The following is a 10,322-nucleotide window of genomic DNA, read 5'->3' as shown; positions in this document are numbered from 1 at the left end:
TGGACCTAGTCAAGGGTCTGGGTCTGGTCCTCGTCAGCCAGCCAGCCATAGACATTGGCATTCCGCTTTCTGGTGCAGAGATCCTAGAGGCTGGTCTTCTCCTCCCAGACCTCAGTGAGGTCCAGGATCTATGCAAAAGTCTAGGTCAGAGCTCTCCTGTGTCCCTAGCCAGTGACAGCCAAGGGTGCTGCAGGAGTGCTGGTAGCCATGGGAGACTCTGAAGGAGCATTGGGCTCTGCCATGGATCTGTCAGGATCTATCAGATCCTGCTGTATGGCACAGGGCTTGCTAAGCAAGCCACGTGGCACAAGCTCTTCTCCTGCAGCCTGGAGTTTTAAGCTCCACAAGAGAAGGGAAGCAGTGGAGATAGCAGGTGTGGCCACAGTGGCCACAAATGCAGCTCTGAGTATATGCACATGAAAAATAAATAACTTATTTTGAAATATTAACTCCTGAAATAACAAAATTGAAATAGCGTGTCCCACTTCAGGGAAGCCTCAAATTTAGTCCAAGACAAGCTCCATTATTGTGGACACAGTACCTTGACTTAGAGCCCCAGGAAGCACTGGGTAGTAATTACTTCAGACTACTCTGAGAGGGTATGTCTACACTACCCCCCTAGTTCGAACTAGGGGGGGTAATGTAGTCATACGGAGTTGCAAATGAAGCCCGGGATTTGAATTTCCCGGGCTTCATTTGCATGAAGCCGGCCGGCGCCATTTTTAAATGCCGGCTAGTTCGGACTCCGTGCCGCGCGGCTACGTGTGGCACGGACTAGCTAGTTCGGATTAGGTTTCCTAATCCGAACTAGCTGTACACCTCGTTCCACCACTAGCGTACAGCTAGTTCAGATAGGAAGCCTAATCCGAACTAGCTAGTCCGTGCCACACGTAGCCGCGCGGCACGGAGTCCGAACTAGCCGGCATTTAAAAATGGCGCCGGCCGGCTTCATGCAAATGAAGCCCAGGAAATTCAAATCCCAGGCTTCATTTGCAACTCCGTATGACTACATTACCCCCCCTAGTTCGAACTAGGGGGGTAGTGTAGACATACCCAGAAGTAGTTATTTCAAAATAGCAGCAGCAGAGTATCCACACTAACTATTTCAAAATAGCATTAGTGTGGATACTCTGCTGCTGCTATTTTGAAATAACTACTTCCCAGAGTAGTCTGAAGTAATTATTTTGACTATTAACTAAATATTATTAGTTATTTATTATTATTTAGTTATTTTGACTAAATAACTATTTCAAAATAAGTATTATTCCCTGAGGAAAGCAGAAGTATAGATTTTGAAATAACCAGACCTTTATTTCAAAATAAGAGGCTTGGTAGTTTGGATGCTCTGTTTATTATTTTGAAATAAGGAGGGTTATTTCAAAATAACTCCCTAATGTAGACCAGGGCAGAGCAACTAAAGCCCAGATCATCCAAGATATTTAGGTGTTTAACTCCCATTGAAATCAATGGAAGTCAGGAGCTTAAATACCCGTGAGAGTTTGGGTCCGTGTGACTTATCCAGGTCACATCCAGTTCCTTTAACAGGTAGTTTGAAAAACAAAACCGTTTAACCATCTTGGGCCATGCAGTTTGTGCAGTTATTTACATCAGTGAAAGGGGGTGCTAACTACAGTCCCATTCTGATATGGTAGCATTTACACCCACTGTGTCCTACTTGTTTGCTCCATGGGAAGCATAGTTTGAGGTGCCATCTTGCACCCAGATCTCTTGCATATCTGTGTTAAAGGCAGATTCTTTGGCCCATACTCTATTAATTGAACTTTATATGATTGTAGTTGAGCTTTTCCCTTTTTGTGTACTGTCAATGAGATCTTGATGACATTTACCTAATAAAACCAGAATTTGCTTCAGTAGAAGAGCTCTATTTGGGTTAATGCCTGGATATGTTTCCACCCTGGAGAATAGCAGCTCATAATCTTGAACCCATTGAAGTTAATGGCAACGTTTGTGACTTCACTGAATGCAGGACCAGAGGGTATGTCTACACTACAAAGTTAATTTGAACTAACTAACATTAGTTTGAATTAACTTTGATAGGCGCTACACTAGCGCTCAGCTAGTTCGAACTTAATTCGAACTAGCGGAGCGCTTAGTTCGAACTAGGTAAACCTCATTGTACGAGTACTAAGCCTAGTTCGAACTTACTAGTTCGAATTAAGGGGTGTGTAGCCCCTTAATTCGAACTAGTGGAGGCTAGCCCTCCCCAGCTTTCCCTGGTGGCCACTCTGGCCAACACCAGGGAAACTCTATTGCCCCCCTCCCGGCCCCGAACCCCTTAAAGGGGCACGGGCTGGCTACGATGCCCGTGCCAGGTGCAAGCCTGCCAGCACCCCGCTAGCAGACCCTGCACCTGGCACGGCTCGAGCCAGCCACCCGATGCCCCCCAGCCCTCCCCCTCTTCCTGGGACCAGGCTGGCAGCTCCCGGGAGCTTGCCCGGGACCGCAAGAGGCGGGCATCCGCCTGGTCTAGTGCGGACATCGTGGACCTCGTCTACGACCTCCACACTGGGAACAGGAAAGTGGCCGTCTAGAGCAGGAGAGCTGCCAGCCTGGCCACCCAGGAGCAGGTGTGCATGAAAATCAAGGGGGTCCACTGAGACCCCCGACCCTGAGCCCTGAGCTTACAATGGCCGTACTGGGTCAAACCAAAGGTCCATCTAGCCCAGTAGCCTGTCTGCCGACAGTGGCCAACCCTAGGGACCCTGGAGGGGATGGACCGACGACAGTGACCAAGCCATTTCTCTCGTGCCATCCTTCTCCAGCCTTCCACAAACTTTGGGCAGGGACACCACTCCTACCCCCTGGCTAATACCACTCCATGGACACAACCTCCATGACTTTATCTCACTTCTCTTTAAACTCTGTTCTAGTTGTAGCCTTCACAGCCTCCTGCAGCAAGGAGTTCCACAGGTTGACTCTTTGCTTTGTGAAAAACAACTTTCTGTTACTAGTTTGAAGCCTGCTACCCATTCCTTTCCTTTGGTGTCCTCTAGTCCTTCTATTATGGGAACTAATGAAGAACTTTTCTGTATGCACCCTCTCCACCCCACTCATGCTTTTATAGACCTCTATCCTATCCCCCCTCAGTCTTCTCTTTTCTAAACTTAAAAGTCCCAGTCTCTTTAGCCTCTCTTCATATGGGACCTCTTCCAAACCTCTGATCATTTTAGTTGCCCTCCCCTCTCCCAGCCTCTCTCTTCCCCTCTCCCACCTCCTTTTCCCAGTCTCCCCCAGTTTTGTTCAATAAAGAGAGATTCTATTTTTGACCACACGTTTTCTTTATTTTGTACATCAGGAAGGGGGGCTAGGGAAGGGTAAGTGGAAGGAGGTGAGGGAGGAATGGGGTATGAGCCCCCGATGGGGAGGACTGGGCTGGCTCTGTGGGCTTCTGGGGGTGGAAGCGCTCCTGCAGCCCCCCGATTGCCCCCTCTCCCCAGATGGCAGCCTGCGGCAAATGCAGCCGGTCTGATGGCTGAGTGCTGTGATGTGCCCAGTGTGGGCACTCAGGGCTCTCCAAGCCAGGACTGCTTTGCAAGCGGGGCACCCCTGAGAACTGTCTGTCCGGGGTGGGGGTCGGGTCCCTTTAAGCACAGCCCTCAGCTAGCTTGAGAGAGCAGCTCTATGCTCTAAGTCCTCATCTGATGCCCTGCCGGCACTGCTTCTGGCCATCCTTAACCCCGGTTCAGGGTCCACTTAATGTGGACATGCTAGTTCGAATTAGCAAAACGCTAATTCGAACTAGTTTTTAGTTCTAGATGCGTTAGTTCGAATTAGCTTAGTTCGAATTAACTAATTCGAACTAAGTTAGTTCGAATTAGCGCTGTAGTGTAGACATACCCAGGCTTACTAACAAAACATATGGCAACTGGTGGAGATGATGGCATCCGTATGATCATAAGCAGAGCAGGAGATATTGATGGGATGCAACATTTATTCACTGCTTCTACTACAGATAAAGCAGCAAACATTAGGAAAAAACCTAGCTAATCCCTCCAAGTTTGGTACTAGATCTTAGACTGTACACAATGTGTGAGAGTCTGAGACAGCATCCATTCATAGCACACGCAGCTGTAAAAACTAATAATGTCAGAGGGTCAAAATATTGCAAACCCTGATAGTGCAGGGCCATGTTGGCACAATACTAGAGTCAATATGGTGAACGAGAGCTTCTCTGGGGGCTCAAGAGATAATGAAGGAGAAGCAACCCAGTACATAGAACCCTGCCTATCTACCTGAAACCAGATGCCATGCCCCAAAGGAACGGAAAGCCTGTATGAAGAAAAATATGTGTAGGGTTAGTTTTTATTCATGTAGATCTGTGTAATTAGCATGTAACTAAGAACAAATAGCGTGTTAAACTGGGGAAACCGACTGTGTGCGCTATATGCTTTACGATTAACACATGCCTCCTGTCACCTAGAAGGCTCATGTGTTCCATGTGGGGGAGGGGGAGGGGAAGGTGGGCAGGTCTGACAGAGGGTGTGTTTAAGCTACCAGACCTGCAGGCTTATGGCAGGTGGGCTAAGGGTCTCCATTTCTGAACAGGTATCAATAAGAGACTATGGCTATGTCTACGTGAGAGAGCTTACAGTAGCACAGCTGCATCACTGGGAGCTCTCTAATATAGCTGTTCTATGCAGCCTGGAGAGCTCTTCCATCAACATAATTAATCCACCCACAACGAGCGGCAGCAGCTACATCAGGAGGAGAAGCTCTTCTGCCAACACCAGTGCCTATGTCAGTGTAACTTATGTCACTCAGCGGGGTGGTTTACTGACTCCCCTGAGCAATATGCATTCTACCATTCTAAATGATAGTATAGACATAGCCTGAGAGTTTTTGCCTTGGAAATGTGTCAGAGAGGCTAAAGAAGGATACCATTCCGCAGCCTGCTGAGACCCAGGGAAGCTTAAAAGCTTAAGAGCTGTAGCAACTGGTGTATGTAAAAGATTCATTTGCAAATTGTCTGTAGTAAGCCTCTTGTATGTAGACAAGGTTCACTCTTGGAGAGATATAGGCACTCTTATAGAGACTATATATAAGTCTTCTGGTTTTGTTGTTCTCTTAATCTAAGATAAAAGTTTTTTCTTCTTTCTCAGATATGTAAGAGCCATTTCCATGGCTTTCCCAGACACTTTTCAATAGAACGGAGGCCTGAGCAATTATAATCTAGATAGGCATTACTTTCTTGGGCAAGCTATATTTAGAGGTGTCACTGAAACCCATTAAAAGCACTTAAGTCAATGACCTATATGAGTCATGCTGAAACTTCTGCTCTGCTAAGTTTCTCCTTCTGGAAGCAGAAACTAACAGATTTTTTAAAAATTGTCTCTTTTTACAGAAAAGAATGTCGAATGGGGGGAAATCACAAATGTCATGTCATATCATCACATTAGTTTAGAAATTAGGGTAAGAAGCATGGAATGTATTAAATTGCAGCTGTAGAAGCCATTTATATAGTTGGGATGTTGAATTCCTGCTATCATGTTCTATTGCCAGGGTGCCAACTCAGCTACTGCAGACTCTTGTGAAGAGTCCCAGGGGATCACTAATGACCACAAATAGTTGGGATGTCAGCCTTAAGTGCCACCTGAAAGAAAGATGGCACATCATGGAATCCCCTAGCAAAATACTGGGACATTGGTTCATTCTTGACCCAGAAAAGGAAAGATGCCACCCTGAATTCAGAAAAATGGTCCATCAGTTATATTTCTTAAACAAGAAAAACAAATTCACTTCTCAACTGCCTGTGATTAATTGTTAGCATGGGAAAGAATTAAAATTAGTACAGTATATGAATTAAAAAATATTTGGAACTAACATGACACAGTGTTCTTCACTGCTTATTTATGCTAGTTTTCATTGCTTACCTTTTCTGTCTGTCATACAATGTTTATCTAACTGTGAACTGCACAGGGCAAGACAATATCTTTTTACTGGTCCATAAAGTATCTAGCATATTTTATGATGAATCAATAAATAAAATATACAGTTAAGGGTTTTCTCGGGTATTTGTTTGAAACTTTCAGTTTGCTTTGTTTAACATTGCTTGTAACTTTAATGTAAGTTGTAAGTTTAATGGTTCTTGTAACTTTCGGTTTACTTTGCTCTGTGTTCTACTGAAGTAGTCTGTTGTTATGTTCTATATCCTTATGCCATTATTTTAACATAGGATTGGTAGGTAACTAGGTATGTTAGTAACATTACTTGCTGCAGGCTCAATCTCATTGATGGCAATAGAACTACTCGTGTGAATCATGTTACTCATGTGGGTAAGTGTTTGCAAGAATGGACCCTTAGCAATAAACATTGCTTTTGTTTGGTAGCATTTGTGACAATGCTGATCACCCAACATGAGGAAAGAGGGGGAAGAAGAAAGCACACCAATGCATCTTTTAAGTTGCAGGAGATATTTCTCACTCCATCACATGCCACTCTTTTTTTTTCTTCCCACACTGCTATCCTCCCATTTCCTTCCACTACTACAAAGCTCTTCAAAGATCAAAGTCATCATTGGCTGTGAGTTTGCACAGCATTTCTGTTCTGACACTGGATGGGGGCCAGCTGGCATCTGTTAAAACTATCGTCAGAATATGTTTAATTAATGCTCTCAATTCAGTAGTTTAATAAAACAGTGGAACTGACATGATGCTGACTGGCTGATGCCCAGTGACGGGACACTGCAAAAGCACAGCCATGACTTTGATGTTAGCAGATGTTCTAATTTTTCCACAGTTGATCTTCCTTTTGTCCATTAAAAAATGCCCTAGAAAAATACAATGAAAATAAACTTTTGATGATTTCTCTCTTCATTTGTTATTTTACTAGAAGATTTACCTGACATTGTTCAGGTCCTTAACGCAAATTTTGTTTTTCTTCATTTAAATCATTGCTCTGGGGTGAAGCTGGGGATTAGAGTTTATTATGTAGGCTTCCCTGGGTAGAGAGGTGTCAGGGTGCAAGCCCCCACTGTGCCTCAGTGGCCCCTGACTGTCCTCATATAGCCCCTCTCAGGGTAAGTTAGGGTATGTCTACGCTACCCCCCTAGTTCGAACTAGGGGGGGTAATGTAGTCATACGGAGTTGCAAATGAAGCCCGGGATTTGAATTTCCCGGGCTTCATTTGCATAAAGCCGGCCGGCACCATTTTTAAATGCCGGCTAGGTCAGACCCCGTGCCGCGCGGCTACATGAGGCACGGACTAGCTAGTTCAGATTAGGAAGGCTAATCCGAACTAGCTAGTCCGTGCCGTGTGTAGCCGCGCGGCACGGGGTCCGACCTAGCCAGAATTTAAAAATGGCGCCGTCCGGCTTTATGCAAATGAAGCCCGGGAAATTCAAATCCCGGGCTTCATTTCCAACTCCGTATGACTACATTACCCCCCCAGTTCGAACTAGGGAGGTAGTGTAGACATACCCTTACAGTCTGTATGGGTTGCTCATCATTGGCAGTGGGATTATCTCCGCGGCCCCGCTTACCTAAGCCACGCTGTGATCCACCTCCACACCCGAGGCCTTGCCTCTGGCCCCTAGCCAGAGGAGCCTTAGCTGGCCTTCTCCCAGCCCTTGCTGACTATCCCCAGCGGGTCCCCCCCCGGAAGCTCCTGCTTCCTCCGCAGTCAGCTCCTCACTGGCTTCCCTTCCTAAATACTGTGCTTCTCTATATATAGCTGTCAGCTGGGCTCTCCCTCACCCTAACGGCTTCAGCTGGGCTCTCTGTTCCCAGCCCAGGCTCAGGGCCTGAGTCCTGGTCTTAAAGGGCCAGTGCAGGGCAGGCACCCTGTCATAAGAGGACAACCCCATCCTTCTGTCACCACAGCAATTTGGGGCCAGGTGAGAAGAACATGTCCTTAGCTGCTGCAGCAGCAGTGGGCACAGCCAGGGGAGGTGTACATGTCCCCAAGCTGAGGGACAGACAGACACACAGACACACAAACAGACAAACTATCTGAAATACATAGTAGATAGCTGTCCCTTTCTCCACCTCTGCTCCCTGCTGGCCCAGTGGGGTTACAGCTGTCCTAATCTCCATCTCTGGCCCCTTGCTGCCCCCTATTGTCATTCCACAGTATAACTGTCTCTCTTACCAGATCCTTCCCTTTCCTTTTTATGAGAAACAATCAAATTCCAGGTACATCTCATTGTCTTGGCAAAGCCAACCCCTGACCTAGTTTTAAGTTATGGTAAAGGGAAGCTGCATATCAAATTTGGTAGTCCTTGCTCTTACCATTTAGGAGGCGTTCTTGAACAACTGGACTCACAGATGGACAGACAGACAAATATGTGCAAACTCTCTCAAATATATAGTAGATTATTAAATACCCCGTAGAATGCCGTACACATTTACACTGTGTTCCTCAAGCAAATAACAACATGTTTCCTTCCCCAAACTGCTGTGAGCTAAATTATGCCTTGACTTATACCCAGACACCTCAGACATGAATGGTGTAAATCAGGACAGAATTAATCTCTTGTAGTCTGGGACTGCATGCAGAAAGCAATTTTTTAGTAAGCAACTATTTAATTAGTGGTACAGATAATAAAAGCACAGTTTATTTTCACACTGCAAACCTAATCTGGGAATACCTGTGGTGCAGAGGAGGAAGCGGCTCCGCGTGCCGCCATTCTCCCTCCCAGCAACCGGGGGAACAGCAGCACAGCAACATGCTTCCCCTGAAGTTTTTTTCTACAGTTTCCATAGTGCCAAGGAGTGGAGCCTGGGAGCAGTGGGGAACACAAAGTCAGATGTGCCCCCAGGAGCAGAGCACCAGGTAAGCACCCTGCTACATCCTCCTCGTGCCCAGACCCCAAAGTGCCCTTCCTGGCTCAGCAAAGTCCCTAATCTGGCATACCCTGTTTCCCAGCATTGCTGGATTAAAGAGGTCCAAGTGTATTTTGCAGCCAGTGACTTAGTCCTATGCCACTTCTGCTGGCAGCCTCATCTGGCACACAGTTATTTTATACAGCATGTGTCACCCAGCGTATGCTCAGTAACAACTAACGTTGGTAACACAGTCTCCACCAGGAGTTGCTGAATTACTGCACCAAATGTTGAATGGTTCCCCACACTTGTGTCAAAACAGAGGCAACACCATGTCAGAGCAGGAGTCAGATGATGACATCTTTCCATTGAACCCATAAGCAGAACATTCAGAAGTTGGAGAGAGAAGAGAAGGTGGGACCAAAGCAACATATTATCCATGTGAAGTAAGTACTTGAATATAATTAGAACAGAGTGACCAGCAAAGTAACAGGTTGCTTCTGGACAGCCCCTTGTGGGCTTGTAGTGCCAGTGAGAAAGCCAGTTACTGCCAGATAACCTCTAATGTGGTTGGGTGCCAGAATTGTAACTAATCACCATAGAATCATAGAATACTAGGTTTGGAAGGGACCTCGAGAGGTCATCAAGTCCAGGCCCCTGCCCTCGTGGCAGGACCAAATACTGTCTAGACCATCCCTGATAGACATTTATCTAACCTATTCTTAAATATCTCCAGAGATAGAGATTCCACAACCTCGCTGGGCAATGTATTCCAGTGTTTGACTACCTTGACAGTTAGGAACTTTTTCCTAATGTCCAACCTAAACCTCCCTTGCTGCAGTTTAAGCCCATTGCTTCTTGTTCTATCCTCAGAGTACAAGATGAACAAGTTTTCTCCCTTTTCCTTATGACACCCTTTTAGATATCTGAAAACTGCTATCAGGTCCCCCCTCAGTCTTCTCTTTTCTAAACTAAACAAACCCAGTTCTTTCAGCCTTTCCTCATAGGTCATGTTCTCTAGACCTTTAATCATTCTTGTTGCTCTTCTCTGGACCCTCTCCAATTTCTCCACATCTTTCTTGAAATGCGGTGCCCAGAACTGGACACAATACTCCAACTGAGGCCTAACCAGTGCAGAGTAGAGCGGAAGAATGACTTCTCGTGTCTTGCTCACATCACACCTGTTAATGCATCCCATAATCATGTTTGCTTTTTTTGCCACAGCATCACACTGATGACTCATATTCAGCTTGTGGTTCACTATAACCCCTAGATCCCTTTCTGCCATACTCCTTCCTAGACAAGAGTCCATGTAGACACTTAATTTTCATTCCCAGTGTTGTAAGTGATGAACAATTAACAAGGAAAAGATGAGTGCTCAGTTGACAAGCAAGAGACAATTCAGACTGTAAGGAAGCTGTATGGAATCGTAGAAAGATAGGAATGGAAGGGACTTCAAGAGATCAACTAATTCAGTTCCTTGAGCCAAGCACGACCAAGTAAACCTAGATCATCCGTGGTAGGTGTTTGTCTAACCTGTCC

This window comes from Pelodiscus sinensis, chromosome 2, assembly GCF_052426305.1.
Source record: "Pelodiscus sinensis isolate ZL-2025 chromosome 2, ASM5242630v1, whole genome shotgun sequence".
NCBI lineage: Eukaryota > Metazoa > Chordata > Testudines > Trionychidae > Pelodiscus > Pelodiscus sinensis.
Note: the sequence above shows the minus strand (reverse complement) of the source record.